This window comes from Cavia porcellus, unplaced genomic scaffold, assembly GCF_034190915.1.
Source record: "Cavia porcellus strain 051 isolate PalLab524CR breed Dunkin Hartley unplaced genomic scaffold, mCavPor4.1 scaffold_4, whole genome shotgun sequence".
Lineage (NCBI taxonomy): Eukaryota > Metazoa > Chordata > Mammalia > Rodentia > Caviidae > Cavia > Cavia porcellus.
Genome location: NW_026947487.1, coordinates 108,236,452 through 108,257,986, shown reverse-complemented (window position 1 = coordinate 108,257,986; position 21,535 = coordinate 108,236,452). Strand labels below are relative to the sequence as shown.

Below are 21,535 nucleotides of genomic sequence, written 5' to 3'. Positions count from 1 at the left end.
TACCAGCTCTAAGAAAGCACCTTTTTTTACAGTTCTTGATTGCAGGAGGTGAGACAGGAGCAAGAGGAGACAGTTTTGCGCTAAAGACTGTTATTTATTGCACTTTGTCCATTTACCAAGCACTGAGGTAAGCCTGTCACACATACAAGTCTCATTTCTCATCCCAATGATCCTGTGAAATAGATACCATTATCATCCGCACCTACAAGTGAGGAGCGTGACGCTTATTAAAGAAATCAATGTACCAAGAGGAGCCAGCATTGGGACCCAGGCATGCTGGCTGCAGGGAATTTCCTCTAATCCGCCATGAGATCATCCTTGGTCCACCATATTGCCTGTTACCTTGGAGACCACAGCTGGTGGCTTATGGGAGGTGAGCCCCTGGTGTAAAGGTGGGGCAGCTACCCACAAGCTACATGACCTGGCCCTGTCTGTACCTCACGATCAGAAATGCAGACTAGGATACAAAGAATTCTGCAGGCAGCAGACTTGTGATTTAAAGTTGAAACTGTGGGTAAGGTCTGTGTCAGTGGGCCATGTGATGTGTAGATACAACTGGGCAGCAGATACCTGAGCAGGAAAGGAGAAGCAGCGTGGAGGGTAACCCTCATGCCCGTAGCCCAGACTGAGACCAGAGACCCTGCCGCTGGGGGCCTCCTGCAGTGCAGTCTCTGGGTCCCATGCATGGATTTTCATATCTGTGGGAGCAGAGTTTCCAGAACAGCCTCCTGAGGATGTTCTTTCCCAAACAACCAGAAACTGAGCATGAAGAGAATATGGTATGTTACATGGTGAAACGGGCTGTGCAGATGTGATTGATTCAGTGACCAATCCGTTGACCTTAAAATAGGGAGATTGTCTTAAACAGCTCAGGTGGACATCCAGCAGGTCTAGGGTATCCAGAGTGTACTCAGATGAGGCCTTTAAACCCAGGGAGCAGGGACCAAAGAAGTCAGAGCGATTCGAGGTGTGAGGAAAACTGGATGCATATATGGCTTCCTTAAAGATGGAGGGAGCTGCATAGAAGGCTGAGGAGGACATGGATCCTTCCAGAAACCCCAGGGCTTGGAAGAAGACCCTGGGCCACATATAGCACAGCTGCTAAAGGACTTGAGTGTGAGATCCAGGAGAGAGACACTGGATGACACACATAAACATTTGAGATGATGATATGAGATAATTAAGTATTAGGCTTGGCTTGAGGAAAGATGATTGTCTGAGCGCTGGTCATGACTGAGGTGGATGTAAACCCCATGGTCTAGTCCCCTTGTGATGGTGCAAGTGTCATCAAGGTACTTACACCTGTATCTATTGGATAGCCTGCTATGCACACCCAGGTATCCAGGAAGGTTGCATGTATTTATACATATTAGGGATGTAATATATGTATATGCTCATTGCACAAAACTGAACAAGATTAAATCAAGCAAAGAAAAAAATGACAAAATCAAGAGACATGCTAAGCATGAGATGTGTGAGGGCATTACAGGACATATTAGTTTGCAGTATTTGTGTATGTGTGTGTGGTGTACTAAGACTGAACATGTAGCTTTTTCACTAAGGTATATTCCCAGATACTTTAATTATTTAAAAGGCAAGGTTTTACTAAGTCACTAAGTTGTCCAGACAGTATTCAAACCTGTGATCCTCCTGTGTCAGCTCCTAGAGCTCTGATACTATACGCATGAACCACAACACATAGTTTCAGTAGGCTTTTAAAAAAATATATACATAGGAATACACTCAAAATTAAGTGTTTAAAAGTGGTTTATGGTGAACACATTAACCAGTAGCATACACATCTATTAGCATCACCATCAAGCTTTATGTACTCTACGTAGTTGAATGAGCTGTGCTTTTAATTCACTGACAGCATGCTAGGTCTGTTTACACCAGCCTGAACTCACACCTAGGGATATGTGGTGCTACATTACAATGGCTGTGACACTGTCAGCTCCTTATAATGTCGTGGGACCACTGTTGTGCATGGGGTCCATTGCTGATCAAACACCCTTAGAGGCCATGAATACGTGCCATGGAAGCTTCCCTCCGAGAATGGAAAAGACCCAACATCTGAGTTAACCTGTAGCTATGTTTTAAGTCAAGGGTGATGGAAGTAACATGGAAAGGAAAAATATGTCCTAAGTTATGACCAACTGAGCTAAAACAAAACATTTGAAAGAGGTTATTTCTTTCTTACAACTTTTACAACAAAATAGGGGAAAAATTCCTATTTCTTTAGTTTTCCAAAATCTCAGTTACCACAGTACAAAGTATCCTTCAGATTTTGTTAAAATTGAATCACTAAACCATGAAGCTCTCAGGATAGCCAGTCAATCAGATGGGATTTCCACATCGTCTCTTCATGACACGGGATCATCAGGGACATGACACGGGGCAGGGATACACAGCAGCATTCGTGTAAATCTGATGCTGAGTCCAGACGGAATGTAAAAGCCCAATGCCATGTAACGAAGCCTACATCACAGAAGCCAGGTGTGGTGCAAGCCGGTAATCCCTGCACCCTGGGAAACAGAGCCAGGAAGATTGCAGGTTCAAGCTCAGACTGGGCAGTTGGAAGACGGTGAGATTCTGTCTCAAAATTGAAGACTAAAAGAGGCTTCCACCTGCTCTCAGCCTGCCATCTGCCTCTGGGGACAAGGCTGCAGAAAAGTATATGTTATATAGTCCTATAAGAAGTAGGAAAAGACAAAAATTATAGAAGTTTGAGTCAAGAACAAGACAAAAGGTCTTCATCAGCATCATCCTCTTTGCCTCTGAGCTGTTTCCGAGGAAGAGGGTTGGATGGTCGGCAATAAGGAAAAATGTCTCTTAAAATAGGAAAATACACATTGTATTCGTGCCCCACAGCACACTCTTCCATTTGTTTCAATTCTATGAATCTGTCAAAAATCGATACTTTAGATCTGTTTCTAAAAGAAGCACCAACCACTCCTCTGATCTGTCAAGCCCAGAGATTGCCCTTCTGAGTCCCACTACTTAGCAAGGTTTAGAAATATGCACAAAAGCTAATCAAATGGTTTCTACCTCTATTTGTAGACCAGAAGACTGTGCAGTCTCTGAAGGTCTGAAGTCAGAAAGGATCATGTGTGTTCTGGGCTACTAAGGAGAGCCCAGCTAGAAGAATCCATGGTCCTGCGGCCATTAAAAACCACTGGGTAAAGATTCCAAAGCCAGGTGAATCCAGTTCCAACTCCTGTCTCTTAGTTTAGTTGGGAAACAACCCCTTGCGTGGCAGTTGGAAAAGGAGGAGTGTGAAGCTCCGTGAGTCTGTGTGAGGAGAGATGATTTTATCCTACAGTGGGGTCTGCAGCAGACAGCGGTTGCTCTGAAAAACTTAGCCCAGTGACCTCTGCCCTTTTCCTTTCCCAGACTGTAGGTGAGGATGACTAAGAGCTCAGTCCTGGTTCTCCAGGTACTGCTCATTGGCCTTGGGTAGGCTGCTTAACTTCTCTACCAGGTTAATCAGTTTAAATTGGGTATAATTATATTTGCTACATAGTATCATTGCTAGAATCCAGTGAGGTAATGCATGTAAGTGAGCTGGCTTCTTCTCTGGCATCATGGGTATTAGTGAATACCAATTCTTTTCTTTAAACTTGAATGTATCTAACATTAAAACAGCCTAGATTTTAACTACAGACAGCATTGCACCCATCTTTTGGGTTGAGATGAGAGCTCTCAGATGAGAGTTCCCATCAGGCTCCTTGGTTTCCTGTGGGAGGAGGCGGGACCCTCATCAGACACCCAAAGGGTCTGTGAAAACAGTGGCTAGTCACATATGAAATTGTAATTTCCTGCACTCAGAAGTAGGGGGTTGTTCTTAAAGGACTGTAAGCAAAAAATTAAATTATGCAAAACACCTGGCAATTTGTCACATTTACACAGTGTCTATGAATGTGGGTGTGTTGTGCTGAAGAGACAGTGTTCAGCTACCGCACCATGAAGACAGCTTCCTAAAGTGTACTTTAAAATCATTGTGATTGTTATTGCTTTTATCTCATCATCAGATGTACAACCCACCTGGAACGGATTTTGTAAATAGTATGAGAAAGGGAATTTTCTGTAGTTTGATATTTAAAAACAAAACCAGAAAGGATGCTCAAGACCACTTCATCAGTAGACCCTTCTCGAACAATAGGAAACTCTCATGACCTTGCCTCTATCCCCGAAATAGAAGTCACCACTGTACTCTGTCCCCTTCCTTCCTCCTTTCCTCCCTCCCTGCAGTTTGTATCAAATTCTCTTTCCCATTACGTCAGCTTCCTGTAGAAGAAGAGATTGCCTACATATCCACCTGCAGCTCCCATTGTTCAGAGAAGATGGTCTTGGGGAATCCAAAAAGGCTGGGCTACAGCCTCTGCACAGTGAAAGCCCTGAATCTTCATTCTGATATCACTTTTATGTACCTTTGTTAAGGCATGAGGATGGGGTAACTGGAGCACAGAGACTGCAGCGACTTCTCTGGGGGCCTAGGGTGGGAATCCAGTTGTTTAGAATCTGATACCTTTTTTCTCCTCAACTTTTGATGCCTGTGTCCAACCCCAGGCAACTAGACACATGGCACAGGTCACTCATCCCCTTCACCAGGTGGAAGTGCACGGTGAAAACACAATCAAGACAGAGATGAGGGGTGCAGGCGCCCCCTGCGGTACAGAGCTCCCAGTGCCCAGGAGGGCGGGAGACACACTGACCTTCAGGGACCATGCCTTCTAAAACTCACTCCTAAAAATAAAATAAAATAAAAGTTCTCACAGCTGGGCAGCTGGAGATAATATTCATTATAAACAGCTAATACAGTCTCTGTGTTGTCAAAGAGCTCCAGGACACCTGGGAAAAAAGCATTCCATTATTTAAGGGAGGAAAATGAAAGAAAATAAGTTAAAAAGAAAAAAGAGGGCTGGAAGATAGAAAAAGAACTCTTCTATCTCAAAAGGGACAGATTTTCCCCATTCTGAGAATGTAAATTGCAGTTAACTTAAAAAGTCCCTTGAAATTAAGAGTTATTTTAGCGCAGTGGAGACGGTCTTATCTAACAGTGAACAAGAACAGCCCCATTATAATGGGAAAACAAAACAAAAGTCTGTGAAGGACTCTGTGGCCCAGACAAAGAAACACTAAGGAATACACAGCATTGCACCAGCACTGACCAAGGCAGGTTTCCTCCCAGTGTGACAGACGACATTAATGGGAAAGTGTAGTGGTGCAGCCCACTTGAACTGTTATCATGGAGCAGGATGTGCTCAGAGCAAAAAGAGGAGAATAATGAAGATGTTCGGGGCAAGTACAGGAAGAGAATAGAGAGAACGGGGAGAGAGTCCTCAGGCTCTGCCCATTTCCCAGTCTCATCTCCACTTCCCACAGTCCAGTTGATTCTGTCCTGCCTGGCCTGGGGTTCAAGTGACTTCACAGCCTCCTTCTCAGAGCGCTGGCTTGAGATGGCTTCTCTACCTTCAGCGGTGAATTCTACCCACCATGGTGAGTTTGAAGAAATGAGAGGAGGAGGTTTTCTCTAGGTACAAGACCGATACAGCATGCCATAGACTGATATAGCATGGACCAAGCTCATTCTGTCGCAGGGGTGCTGAGCTGTGGCGTGAAGCTCTTGAACATCAAGGAAGACGACCAGAGACACATGTCAGATGAAAAAAGCTTGAGCAGTCCAGCCTGGGGAGTAGGGGGGGACAGACTGGAGCTGGTCCCCCACACCAGCTGGACATGTGATGTGGCCGCCCCTTCATCTGCCCTACTACAGAGCAGTGGTGGGGAACCTACCTATGGCTTGTGTGCCACAGCCAGTTGTTGATTATTATTAAAAGCTCTCAAAGGCTCGCCATCACTGCTTCAGGGTCAGATAACCCAGAGCCCGCAGGGCAGCCCTAGCTACTGGTACAGCCGCACTTCCCTTAATGTGAACCTCGCATGTCCCTTACTCTGGTGTCACAAGGCCCTTGTTTCCAGTGGCCTCTGAGACAATGTTAACACACATTTCATGAGGTCAAAGGCGCAAGTACTTTCATCTGAACTCAGAAAGCCCTAATGTCGCTGAGATCAAGCACCACATAGTTGATTCCATGTAGGACAAATAAATAAAAAGAAAATAGCCTTGTACATTTGTGTAACTGTATGACCTCGAACAAATCACTTGAACTCTTTGGTTTCTATGTACCTCTCTGTAACACAAATTCAATGTGTATTCTGTCACGTGATTGTCACGAGAGCTAAATGTACCCATGTAAACAGTGACTGGTATATGGCAAGTACTGAAAAAATCCCAGCTTTTCTTATGAGAAAAAGTACCTACCTGCCCCTACCGACAGGATTCCAGAGGGACATGAACTCTTCTTTGTCCAAAAACATTTCAAACACTACTGTGACCATAAGAGGTCCATCACTTTGGGCTGTCATATAATCTCTACCATAATACAGAAAATTATACCAGGAAACTTGCAGAATATGAAATAATGAAATAGCAAAATACATGAAACAGCTAATAGTCATTCAGGCCTTTTATAAAATAGTTTTCAAGGTAGACTATTTCATCCTAATGAGTTTCAATAAAGCAAAATGAGATTAACTGTAACCACTCATTGCAACAGGAGTGGATTGGAAGGATTTATGTCAGGGTGGGCTGACATCATGACGGTCCCAAATTCTCTGTATTCACCAGGTAGATGAAACAGTATCCTTGGAGCTGCTCAGAGCTGGAAACTGGAGCAGGTGTGGTCCCGTTAGGTACAGTCGGTGGATGTTTTCCACCATCTATCCATCATGTGTGAGAAGTCCAACAATTTAATGTGTGTGGAGAAGGTCCCGCCCCCTGCACTTGGAGCACTGCATAGGAACCTCATTGACTCCCAGGGATTTTCTTCAGTTTACAGTTTACAGGGCATATCCCTAACAGCTCCTGTGAGGTGGAAATAAAATTAAAGCCTTGGTCTGTGTGGATCCACAAGCCTACAGGAGGCTTGGCTTGTAGCAGCTTGGCACTGGTTCTCCATGGCTTCTGCATCTATGAAGTGAACTGCACAGGCTGGTCCCAGCTACTGCTGGTATTCTGGGTCCTTCTGATGTTACATCTTTGTTTGAACCAGCATGCTCATACTTCCTTTGTCAATAAAATTAAATCAAGGAGAAATTAGAATGTGTATGCCACTAATTATTAGTCTCCATGACAACTCAGTGATAAGGCAGTCAGGTGAGTACAATGCTTCTGACATCACCTTCCTCTCCAAGAAGCTGTTTCTTTTTAATTGCCTTATTGAGACTGTCTGGATCATTGGTTCACTTATTTTGAAGTTCATAAGTGAAATGCAAATTAACGATGAGCGAGTTCCATGTTTCCAATGTTCAGGTACTCCTGGATGAAGGCTAGGAAGAGGTTTATAGTACTAAAAGTACATGCTCATTTATGCATTTGTCAAGGTTTATTTAAAATATGATTTTTCAGTTTTTTGTACAAGAGTCCTGGCTGGAAACTATTCAAACTCTTATCCGAAGGACTGCCATGTACTCTTTAGCATTCTATCTGCTTCTAACGCTTCTCTTTCTCCTTGATTCTCATTCCAGCCAATAACCAAGAGAAAGGAATCTTTATATTAATTTTAATTGACAAACAAGAATTGCATATACTTACATCATGTAAGATGATATCTTGATATGTACAGGGCATGATGAAAATGCACAATGAATGTTTAAATTTTCAAAAGTATCAAAATAAAAGACACATTGGCATTAATTCCCCTCAAAATTCTTCATTTTTCTTCAAATGCACACATCCTGTCATTCTTGACTCTTTCTGGAGCACTTCTGGAAGGCCTCTTTCATGAGTGTCTTTCAGCGGTGTAATAAAACAATGCAATGAATGCCGTCGCCAAGTGCTGTCCAATGGGAAGGCAGGCTTGTGAGAATACTGCAGTGTGTCTGCTATGTGCTCACAGGTGGGGCATTTTGGAGTTGGCAGATCCAGGGTGTGTGATGCTGGGATGAAGGGTGTGTGTACTAAATTAGGGCACTGACTGGAATTAGCATAGCTCTGGGTGTGGGTAATGGGAACTCCCACCCTTGGTTTGGGTGGCATCACCCAAATGACATGTGGCCTGGATGGGCTAAAAGGGAAAGGCAGGTTCATTTTGAGACTACTTCTATTGCTTCTGCTGCTGCTTTCTGCCTGCTTTGCCATGCACTGTTTCCCTTCTGCTATGCCCCTCTGTTCTGCCACCCTGCCTTGGAGCCAGTCAACAATAGACAGAAGTGTCTGTGAATGGTGAGCCAGAAGAAATCTTTCCTCTTTAACTTGTAGGTGTCAGGTATTTTGACCCAGCAAAGTAACTAAGAAAAGTAAGGAAGACAGTCTCCTCCTCTACCTGTTCACTGGACCTGGGACCTTGTGGCTCCTGGCTCTTCCCCAAAGCCAAAATGACCACAAAGGACTTCAAAAGTAACACACTGGAAATCTCTGAAAAGATAGCAAATGAAATATAAAAAAAGCAACTCCATAAAGCTATAAAGGAAATCAAAATAGAAGTACTCTTCCATGTAAAGATAGAAATAACAACCATATTAAAGAAGTTGCTGAGCACAGCTAAAGAAGAAAGAGAAAAAAGCACAGGAACATGGGAAACTGATCGAAACCTTCATGAACAATGTAGAAAACAAGCAGAATTCATGAAACAAACTCAGAGACATCCAAGAAACAAAAAATTCTATTCAAAGCTGGTAAAACCATTTAAATGAAGCTGAGGATAGGATTTTAGACCTTGAGGACAAGATCACAATTAGTGATCATGAAAGGATTGAACTTTTAAGAATACCAAAACAGCATGAAATTACAATCCAGCAGCATCAAGATGATGCCAAGAGAAACAATATAAGATTAATAGGCATCCATGAAGAAGCACGAGTCAATGCAAATCACATAACTAAAATATTCACAGAAGTAATAGCAGAAAATTTCCAAAACATTGGGAAAAAACTGATACGCAGATAAATGAGGCATATAGAACACCAGACAATCATAACCAACATAAATCTAAATCCAGACATATAGTAATTAAGATCTCAGACATACAGCATAAAAACAGAGTACTAAAAGCTGTTAGAGAAAAGACAAAACTCATCTATTAAGGAAAGCCCATTATAATGACAGCAGACTTTTCAGCACAAACTCTCAAGTGAAGAAAAGCTTGAAGCGAGGTATTTCAAGTCCTAAAAGAAAACAACTTTCAACTCAGACTGATATACCCAGAAATTTAACAGAGAAACAAGATACTTCCATGACAAAGAACAACTGAAGAAATTCACATCCACCAAACCAACCCTAGAAGAGTATTGAAAGAATACTAGAGATAAAAATGACCACAATCCCCATAACAACAACAGAAAGAAACCACAAGGTAGGACAAGCAATTAAACAAGGGGGAAAAGCAGAAAGCAAAGAACTGGAACATAACATGGCAAAGTCAATCCAGTACATATCAGTGATACTCATAAATATAAATGGCCTCAATTCGTCTATCAAAAGAAATAGGTTGACCGAATGGATTAAGAAACATGATCCCACAGTATGCTGTATGCAAGAAACACATCTGACCCAAAAGGAAACTCATAGATTAAAAGTCAAAGAATGGAAAACAGTATTCCATGTAACAGGAACCCAGAAAAAAGCAGACATAACTGTTCTATTTGCAGACAATGTGAGCTTCAAATCTAAAATGATTAAAAGAGATAAAGAAGGCCACTACATACTCATTAGTGGAAAAATTCAAGAGGAAGAACTCACAATTATAAATACATATGCACCAAATACAGGAGCACACAACTATATAAGACAGATACTAATGGACATGAAAAACCAAATACACAAGAACAAAATTATAACAGGGGACCTTAATGGCCTATTGTCAAAAAGAGATAGATCAACTACACAAAACATCAGCAAAGAAATGATGGAACTGAATCATACCTGCAAGCAATTGGACTTAGTAGATGTATACAGAGTACCCAACAATATCAGAATACACATTCTACTCAGCTGTGCATGGGACATTCTCCAAAATAGACCACATATTATCCCATAAAACATTCTTAAGTAACTGCAAAGACATTGAAATTATCCTATGCATAATATCTGACCATAGTGCAGTGAAATTGGAAATTAATGGCAAAAAATTGCAAAAGCTGCATAAACACATGGAAATTAAATAATAACCTTTTGAACAACTAGTAGGCTACAGATGAAATTAAAGAAGAAGTAAAGCAATACCTACAATTCAATGAAAATGCAGAAACAACATACTGTAATCTGCGTGATGCAATGAAAGCGGTCTTAAGAGGGAAATATATAGCAATAAACTGGCATACCAAGAAAACAGAAGGAGCACAAATAAAGAATCTAATGCTTCATTTCAAGCTTCTAGAAAAGAAGAGCAAGTTAAACCCAAAGCTCATAGAAGAGAGGAAATTTTAAGATTAGAGCAGAAATAAATGCAATTGAAACTAAAAGAAAAAAACAGTACAAAGAACTAATGAATCAAAAAGCTGGTTTTTTGAGAGAATAAGCAAAATTGACAAACCTCTAGCTAACATAAAGAAAAAGAAAAAAATCCAAATTCACGCAATAAGGACTGAAAAGGGGGAAATTACTACAGATCCCATGGAAATTCAAAAGATCATGAATACCTACTTTGAAAATTTCTACTCACATAGAGTGGAAAACACAGAGGAAATGCACAGATTTCTAGAAACATGAACTACCAAAGCTCAACCAAGAAGATACAGAAATTTTGAATAACCCAATATCAACTATAGAAATTGAAACATAATTAAAAACTTACCAACAAAGAAAAGCCAAGGTCCTGATGGATTCGTGGCTGAATTCTACAAGAAAGTTAGAGAAGATTTAATACCAATACTACTTAAATTCTTCAATGAAATTGAAAAGGAAGCAATTCTACATAAAATATTCCTGGAGGCAAGTATTACTCTCATAGCAAAACTGGAGAAAGACCTATCCAAAAAGGAGAAGTATAGGCCAGTCTCACTAATGAACATTGATGCAAAGATTCTCAATAAAATACTGGCAAATAGAGTGCAGCAAATCATCAAGAAGAGTATGCATCATGATCAAATGGGATTCATCCCAGGAATGCAGAGATGGTTTAACATACCAAATCAATAAATGTAATACACCACATCAATAGAGCCAAAAACAAAAATCGCATGGTCATCTCAATAGATGCAGAAAAAGCTTTCGATAAAGTCCAATAAACGTTCATGATAAAAACCCTTAGAAAACACAGAATGCACAGTGTCTACCTCAGTCTTATAAAGGTCATCTATGATAAACCAACAGCCAACATTATACTAAATGTACAAAAACTGAAAACTTTCACTTTAAAATCAAGAACAAGACAAGGATGTCCACTATCACCACTCCTATTCAATATAGTTCTGGAAATACTAGCCAGGGCAATCAGACAAAAGAGAGAAATAAAAGGAATAAAGACAGGAAAGGAAGAAGTTAAATTATCACTATTTGCAGATGACATGATACTGTATATAGAAGACCCAAAAAACTCCACTAAAAGACTACTAGAATAAACAAATTCAGCAGTGTAGCTGCATACAAAGTCAATGCTCAAAAATCAGTAACATTCCTGTACACAAACAAAAAACTCACCAAGAGAGAAATTATGGAAATATTGCCCTTCACAATAGCATCTAAAAGATGTAATACTTTGGAATCAACCTAAGAATATATAAGACCTATATGCTGAAAATTATGCTAAGTTAAAAAAGGAGAATGAAGAGGATATTAGAAAATGAAGGATACTCTTTGCTCTGGGATAGGAAGGACCAACATTGTGAAAATGGCCATACTCCCAAAACTGTTATACAGTTTTAATGCAATCCCAATCAAAATACCATTAACATACCTCACAGATCTAGAGAAAATACTCCTAAAATTCATTTGGAAAAAGCAATTCTGGGCAACAAAGGCAAGGCAGGAGGCATCTCAATTTCTGACTTGAAAATATACTACAAAACCACAGTGATAAAATCAGCATGGTACTGGCAAAGAAATAGACCTGGGGATCAATGGAAAAGATTAGAAGATGCAAGAACAACTACAAACACACTCAGCTACCTGATATTTGAAAAAAGGGCTAAACATGATCACTGGAAGAAGGATAGCCTCTTTAATAAATGGTGTTAGAAAAATTGGCTCTCCATATGCTGAAGACTGAAACTAGATCCATGCCTATCAACATGCACAAAACTAAAGTCTAAATGGAACAAAGATCTAAATATTAAAACAGAAACACTAAATCTACTAGAAGACAAGGTAAGTAGAAATCTTGGAGACATAGAGGTAGGCAGAGAATTCATAAACACAGTGCAAACTGCATGGGAAACACTTCAAAGAATCAACAACTAGGGTCTCATTTTATTGAAAAGTTTCTGCACTTCAAAAGAAATCACCAACAGAGTGGAAAGAAAAAACACAGAATGGGAAAGAATTATACTCAGCAACCCCTCAGACTAAGGACTTATATCCAGAACATACAAAGAACTGAAAAACATCAAGCACCCCAAATTCAAACACCCTCTCCAAAAATGGACATCTGAGATGAGAACACAATTCTCAGATGAAGATATACAAATGGCAAATAAATACATGAGGAAATATTCACCATCACCAGTCATTTAAGAAATGCAAATTAAAACAGCATTGAGATTTCATCTTACTCAAGAAAGAATGGCTGCCATCAAGAAACCAACTGATAACAAATGTTGGTGAGGCTGCAGGGGAAAAAGGAACACTGCTCCCCTGATGGTGGGAGTGCAGACTGGTGCAACCACTATGGAAATCAGTATGGAGAATCGAATGGAAGTTCCATTCAATCTAGGTATTTCCCTCCTGGGTATTTTCCCAGAAAAACTGAAAACGTCATATCACAGAGATATATGTGCACCCATGTTCATAGCAGCACAATTTGTAATAGCCAAATCTTGGAAATAACCAAGATCCCCATCAACAGCAGAGTGGAAGAAAAAGAGGTATTTTTATACAATGGACTATTACTCAGCTATAAAATGGATAATCTTGAGGCCTTCATAGGTAAATGGAGACAACTTGAGACTATCTTCCTTAGTGAAATAAATAAGAATCATATTTATAAATATAACATTGTATCTCTAGGGTAAAAAAGTAATAAGAAACTAGGAATAATAAAACCCAAAATGTGTAACTGCCATAGTAAAAAAAAAAAAAAGAGGAAAAAAAGGATATAATTTCATGTATTTTAAGTGTGTAGGATTGATAACCATATTACTAAGTTTTTGTTGGATCATTGAACAGAACTGTTTGCATTCTCGCTGTTTGTCCACTTTGTATACTTTACTTTTGTAACTTGAACAACTATTTCTAAGAGGACAATAATTTATCACCTAGTGATTTCTTACCGTTTTTTTTTTTTTTTTTGGAAATTAAGTATTATTTCTACCCTTTTTCTGTTTTGTTCTGTTTTATTCTCTTTAAATAAAATTTGAAAAAAAAAGAAGAACAAGAGTGACAGTTATATAGGATGCATGAGTTATGGTGCCCTTGTGCACCTCACTGCTATAATAATAGGTTGTAATTTCAAAATCACTGAGAGAGAGGATTTTAAATGTTCTCACCACAAAGAAATAATAAATACATGAGGTGATAGAAACACCAATTACTCCTATCTGATTGATCCACAATGAGGGTGTGTACTGAAATATCCTTTGTACTCCGTAAACATGTTCAATCATTGTTTGTCCATTAAAAATGAAACAAACCTGAAAACAAAAGAAAACTCTTACCTGGGACTTTACACCTCCTTCAGGGGAGCTGGGAGGCCTTGAAGTGCATCCCTGCTGGAACCCAGGGAACAGTAGCTGGTGCCAGGTTTGTGCTTCCTTTCTTGATGACAAACAGGAGCACAGTGAAAGGACAGGTGAGTTGGAGCTGCTCAGATAAACAAACCCAGAAGTCAACTGCATTCTTTTGTTATCTTTACCACCAAAATAATTATCCAAGGAAAAATCGTAAGGAAGTAGCTATTTAAAGGGAAAAGCTTAGCACCTATAATTGTTTAAACTGTAAGGGAAAAAAATATCTTCAAAAGGAAAGCTTAGCTCCTAAGCTGATTGTTCCCCAGGCATTTTAAAAAGGTATACACAACAGCCTAAGGCAGATATCTGTCAGCTATTAGGGATTTGCATGAGAATGATCAAAAGAGCTTTCTTCCCCCTTTTCTGAGAGGCATAAACCTTTATCAATCTTCATCTCAGGCTCTTTGAGTAGACATTGGCTCCTCTTTCATAACAGTTTACACTTGCAGGAAATATAACACTCATGCCTAGTGGTATGAGCTTCTTAGACATCAGAAAGAAAGTGTAGGGAAACATTAGAAACCTGTGTGTGTGTGTGTGTGTGTGTGTGTGTGTGTGTGTGTGTGTGTGTGTGGTGCTGGGGATCAAACTCAGGATCTCATGCGTGATAAGCAAGTCAGCTTCACCTTTAACCTTAGCAGAGATTCTGGGACAGGTAAATCTTCACTCAAAGAGCCTCTGGGCTCCCTGACACATTTCTTCCTGCTTCTAGTCACATTTGCAGATATACTGGAACTACACAGTAAGACTAACACCAGGCAAGGTTTCATACTCAACATCACTAAGGCAAACCCAGTAACAATTTCTGTCTCACATCTACTCCTAAAATAAGCAAATTCTCCAATGTGATTTTCATGAGAGAGTTAGTTTCTGAAATCCAAGGACTTCTTTGAAAAGCTATTATCTTCACCCACTTTCCTACACAACATAGGTATTTAAGGCTCCCAATCTCCACTCCTGTTGAAGAGGCCCCACCTCTCAAATGTTCACCGCCTCCTGATAAAACCCTGAAATGATGCTCCCATCAATGGGTTACTCCTCTGGTGAAGCTAAAGCCCCCATGATCCAATCACCTGAACGTCCCACCTCTGAAGACATGAGACTTTGGGAGAACGCTGTGGATCTAAACAGAACACCCCCTCCTTGGAGTTACACCTGCAACCTCAGAACCAGATGAGGATTTTGGAAAAGAAATAACTGTGGAGAAAACAGCATGCACAGTGCAGGAGGATTCTGTGTGGCTGCAATCTGGGTAGCGCAACTTTTTGTTATTTAAGGATGAAAAGCTGTCAAAGACTTGAGAAGAAAAGGTGTGCAACCTGCTGTTAATGGTTCATTAGGAAGTGACTGTCAGTGCCCTTCAGATGCTTGTGGCAACAAACAAATTAGTTCATCTCAGCAAGGTGGGAAAACTGAGGATGGAAATTCCATCCGCTGAAAGCATTTACAAATTTTCATCACATAATATCATTTCAGAAATTCGGAGGGAAATTTGAATATCAGCAAATGGTACTTCAGTTTTTAATAATGGCTTATATTGAAAAAAGAGATGCCAAAATTTAGAGTCCCTTGTACATTATGTAAAAGGGTCATCAGATTTCTTAGAAAATATCTCCTGAAATGACAAATATGATACAAGTCAAAAATTATCCAAACTATCTTCATAAGAGCAAAGTACTGGGCTGTTGCATGATATCATTAGTAGAATGTCAACAAAAGATGTTTTGTGAAGTGTCATAAATACTAACAGAAACTTGCAGTACTTAAAAATGCTTATTTTCCTTTCCCAATTATACAATCAATATGTGTTTCATTAATGATGCAGAAATAAGAAGAAAGCATTGGTCCTACTTTGATGTTTAAACAGATAATCACCACTAGTATTATTTCTTGTCACCTTATAGCCTTTTATTTCTATTCTACTTATTCTATTTCTATATAACTTCTACAGTTGAAAAAGGAAAAGGAAACAACTCATCTACTCTTGAGTCTGTCCTGAGGACCATTGCCAATTTTTGATTAACTGTGTGCATCACCATGGAGAGCAAATCATCACCACTGCTGCCACCAGAGACTCTCTGAACCGCGATTCCCCTTGCTCAGTACACATCTACATCACTGCACCGACAGGAGCCTCAGCACCTAGCGCACAGACTCTCAGCACTGAACCCGCAGCTGCCGTCACTAGACGTGCCAGGTTCATCAAATGAAGAAAATATAGAAATGGGAAATGTACCACTCACTTTCTGCCACAGGAGCTGGAGGAGGGAAGGAGGGAGGAAGTGTGCGCAGTAAGAGAGAGAACAGAGACTCCACGGAGATGGAATTAGGGATCATTGGGTTTCTGGTGGAATTTTATTTTTTAATTGTTTACTACTATAATTATGTCACTGCAACTAGCCTGTGGGGTTATAAAATGTCACAATCTGGAAAAACTTGTGCTCACAGTTACACAGATTTCTGTATATTATTTCTTACAAGGCTCTCTGAATTTACCCATCTTACTCCAGAAAGAATGACCAATGTCAAGAAATCAAGTAATAGACTACCACTGCTGCCGACCACAAGGTGAGGCCCCAGCCAAGCAGAGGGGACTCCGGTCAAGCCCTGCCTGCCGCCTCTCCCGCCCGGGAAGCACACTACCACCGCTGCTGGTCAGAAGGAGAGGGCCCAGCCCAGTGGAGGGTACTCAGGTCCAGCCCCGCCCGCTGCCTCGTCTGGCCAAGGAGCACACCACAGCTGCTGGCCAGAAGGAGAGAGCTGGGCCCAGCTCTGACCTTGCCTGCAACCTTCTTTTGATCTGGAGAGCACCAGCACTACTACCACTGCCTGGAGGTAGGAGCAATCCTGCTGAGGAGGTTTGAGGCCTACTTAGGCCATAAGGGAACCTTCTATCAGCCTGGGGAGTTTTGCCATCCAAGGAGCTGGATTGTTACATAACATCCAATCCCTGGGAGATTATGAGATTCTTTCTCTAGGGGGTTGGGGGCCCATTGGACTTGCAGCCACACTATACTGGGCTTAACAGAATTTGAGATTGCCTGGACCACACCAGGTGGCCTTCTATCCCTTAGGGGAGCTTTGCTACCACAAGGGGAAACTATGCAAATTGAGGAGGCTTTAGGTCTACCTGAGAAGTACATGGCAAGCCTCTTTTAATCCAGGGGCTCCGCTGCCCAAGGAGGGAGCTACTACCAGAGTAGTCCCAAGAGCCCAGGACATAAGAGTCAATTTACAACACAGCCAGGGGAAACTCTGGAACAACACTTGAAACACAGTAATATAGGAAAATGACAAAACGAAAGACCAAAATGCAATCTCAAACATCCAACCCATCACAAGAAAGCCTAGGAAACCATGTACATAGAAGAAAATACATGCCATATACTTGAAATACCTGAAACAATAGTAACTAAAATAAAGAAGCAATTCTGGGAAGCTTTAAAGGAATTCAAACCAGAAGTAATCAATCAGGTAAAAGAAGAAATAATAAAAGAAATGAAGGAGATGCTGAACATATCTAAAGGAGACACAGCTAAAAAATTGGAGGAACTAAACAAAAAGATAGAATCTCTGGATGAACAATATAAGAAACAAACAGAATATATAAAACACATGCAAAGAGATATACAGGAAATCAAAAACTCCATTGAAAGATGTAAAAACTGCCTCAATGAATGCGAAGATAGAATTTCGGACCTCAAAGACAAGATTGCAGCCAGTGAACAGGAAAGGAAAGATCTTTTAAAAATAACAAGAAATCAGGAAATAACAATTCAACACCTGCAAGATGACACAAAGAAAAACAACATAAGGTTGATAGGGATAAATGAAAAAGAAGGAGACAAAATAAACAATGTCAAGAGGATATTTAGAGAAGTAATAGCTGAAAATTTCCCAAACATGAAATTGGAAACTGATATCAGGATCAATGAGGCACATAGAACTCCAAATAGCCATAACCAAAATAAAACTACACCCAGACATATAATAATCACCATTCCAGAAATCGAACAAAAGAATAGAATATTAAAAGCTGTCAAAAAGGAGGCTGGGGATTTAGTTCAGCAGTATAAGCGCCTGCCTTGTAAGCAGGCAGTTGTGAGTTCGATCCTTGGTACCGATAAAAAGCAAAAAGACCAAAAAAAAAAAAAAAAAAAAAAAAAAAAAAAAAGCTGTCAGAGAGAATAGACAGACAGATCCCCTATAAAGGAAAACCTATCAGAATCACAGCAGACTTCTCAACACAAACAATAAAGACAAGAAGAGCATGGAGTGAAGTATTTCAGACCCTAAAGGAAAATGATTTTCAACCTAGATGGATGTACCCTGAAAAACTGTCTTTCAAAATCGATGGAGAAATTAGATACTTCCACGACAAAGAATAGCTGAAGAAATTCATGATCACCAAGCCAATCCTGCAAAGAATACTGAAAGACAGTTTAGATACACTTAAAAAACCACTTAACAAAGCAGACAATTAAATAGAACAGAAAGATAAAGATGCAACAGCAGAAATATAACGTGTCAGCAATAAACCAATATATAACAGTTATAACCGTTAATGTAAATGGTCACAATGCACTAATTAAAAGAAATAGACTGGAAGAATGGATCAACAAACAAAATCCAACCATATGCTCTCTACAAGAAACCCATCTAACCCAAAGGATACTCACACACTGAAAGTCAAAAGATGGAAAACAATACTTCATGCAACACGAACCCAAAAAAAAGCGGAGGTAGCTATTCTGTTTGCAGACAATGTGAACTTCAAACCAATAATGATCAGAAGAGATAAAGCAGGTCACTACATACTGGTTATGGGAAAACTTCAAGAGGAAGAGATAACTATCTTAAATATATATGCACCAAATTCCAAAGCACCCAGTTATATAAAACAAGTAATAGCAGAAATGAAAAACCAAATTAGCAGTAATACAATTATAACAGGAGATTTTAGCACACCATTGACACCAATGGACAGATCAAAAAGACAGAAAATCAGCAAAGAAATAAAAAAACTGAATCACACCTGTGAACAAATGGAATTGATAGCCATATACAGAGTATTCTGCCCAACAACAGCAGAATACACATTCTTCTCAGCAGTACATGGGTCATTCTCTAAAATAGACCATATATTAACTCACAGAACATATTAAAAGAAATGCAAAAGAGTTGAAATCATCCCCTGCATGTTATCAAATCATAGCGCTATGAAACTAGTAATTAATGATAAAAGATACTGCAAAAATCCCACAAACACATTGAAACTGAATAACACACTCTTGAGTAATCAGTTGGTCACAGGGGAAATTAAAGAGGAAATTAAACAATACCTACAAACAAATGAAAACACAAATACAACTTAACATATTCTGTGGGATGCAATGAATGCTGTCCTCAGAGGAAAATTTATTGCACTGAGTTCCCACATCAGGAAAACAGAACACATACAAATAAATAACCTGATGTACACCTCAAACATCTAGAAAAAGAAGAGCAAGTCAAGCCCAAAGCCAAAAGAAGAGAGGAAATGATAAAAATCAGAGCAGAAATCAATGCAATCGAGACTAAGAAAACAATACAAAGAATCTATGAATCAAAGAGTTGGTTCTTTGAAAGAATAAATAAAATTGATAAGTCCCTAGCCAACCTTATTTTAAAAAGGGAAGAAAAAGCTCAAATTCATGCAATAAGGAATGAAAAAGGTGAAATCACTACAGACCCAATAGAAATACAGAAGATCATCAACACCTATATCAAAAACCTCTACTCTCAAAGGTTTGATAACACAGAAGAAATAGACAGATTTCTAGAAGCATATGAAGTACCAAAGCTAGGTCAAAAAGATGTAAAACTGCTGAATAACCCCATTTCTATTAATGAAATCCAATGTATAATTAAGTCCTTACCTACAAAGAAGAACCCAGGCCCAGATGGATTCACTGCAGAATTCTACAAGAAATACAAAGAGGACATAATGCTGACACTCCTCAAACTCGTCAATGAAATTTAAAGGGAAGCAATGCTTCCCAAGTCATTCCTGGAAGCAAATATTAATCTAGTACCAAAACCTGAGAAAGACCCAACTGAAAAAGAGAACTACAGACCAATCTCCCTAACGAACACAGATGCAAAGATCCTCAATAAAATATTGGCAAATAAGATGCAGCAAGTCATCAAGGAGATTATACACCATGACCAAGTGGGATTCATCCCAGGTATGCAGGGATGGTTCAATATACATAAATCAATAAATGTAATCCACCATATCAATAGAGTCAAAAGTGAGAATCACATGATCATTTCTATAGATGCAGAAAAAGCTTTTGATAAGGTACAACATTCATTTATGATAAGAACCTTGCAGAAAATTGGAATAGATGGTCTTTACCTCAACATAATAAAGGCCATCTATGACAAACCAACAGCCAGTATCATACTAAATGGCCAAAAATTGAAGGCCTTTACTTTAAAATCAGGCACAAGACAAGGATGTCCCCTGTCACCGCTCCTATTTAATATAGTACTGGAAATACTAGCCAGAGCAATCAGACATGAAAGAGAAATAAAAGGTGTAAAGATAGGAAAAGAAGTTAAATTATCACTATTTGCGGATGATATGATACTCTACATAGAAGACCCCCAAAACTCCATTGAAAGACTCCTAGATATGATAAGTAAATTTAGCAATGTGGCTGGATACAAAATCAATACTCAGAAATCAATAGCATTCTTATACACTAACAACAAAATCACAGAGAGAGAAATAAGAGAAGCCACACCCTTCACATTAGCAACCAAAAAAATGAAATATTTAGGAATTACTCTCATGAAAGAAGTGAAAGACCTATACAGGGAAAATTATAATACACTGAAAAATGAAATTGAAGATGATCTCAGAAAATGGAAAGACATCCCTTGCTCATGGATAGGAAGAATAAATATTGTGAAAATGACCATTCTCCCAAAACTGTTATACAGATTCAATTCAATCCCAATAAAAATACCATCAACATACCTCATAGATCTTGAGAAATCAATCCTAAAATTCATCTGAAGCGAGAAGAGACCTAGAATGGCAAGGACAGTTCTAAGCAGCAAAGACAAGGCAGGAGGCATCACAATCCTTGACTTGAAGTTATACTACAAATCAACAGTAGTAAAATCAACATGGTATTGGAATCAAAACAAAGCCGAAGATTAGTGGAATAGATTAGAAGATACAACCACAACTACCAACACATTCCCCACCTTATCTTTGATAAAGGGGCCAAACATGTTCACTGGAAGAATGACAGTCTCTTTAATAAATGGTGTTGGAAAAACTGGCTCTCCATATGCTGAAAACTAAAACTAGACCCATGCCTGTCACCATATACTAAAATAAAATCTAAATGGATCAAAGATCAAAAGATCTTTTTAGATCAAAGATCTAAAAACAGAAACACTAAATCTATTGGAAGACAAATTGGGTAAAAACCTTGAAGACATAGGGGTAGGTAGAGAATTCATGAACAAGACTCAAACCGCATGGGAAATACTTCCCAGAGTCAATAACTGGGATCACATCTTATTAAAAAGT

The 21,535-nt window shown here is 39.4% G+C and overlaps 1 long non-coding RNA gene across 4 annotated transcripts in view; it reads right to left on the bottom strand.

The window, feature by feature from the left end:
• The window catches only part of LOC134475792 (uncharacterized), a 214,297-nt gene that overhangs the window by 165,232 nt on the left and 27,530 nt on the right, over nt 1-21,535 (bottom strand). Inside the window, exon 2 of one of the 4 annotated variants that reach the window (XR_010047051.1) lies at nt 13,873-13,972. The exons of the other annotated variants lie outside the window; for them this stretch is intronic. This is a non-coding gene — a long non-coding RNA (uncharacterized LOC134475792). The remainder of the gene's footprint in view (nt 1-13,872; nt 13,973-21,535) is intronic. 4 annotated transcript variants of the gene reach the window in all.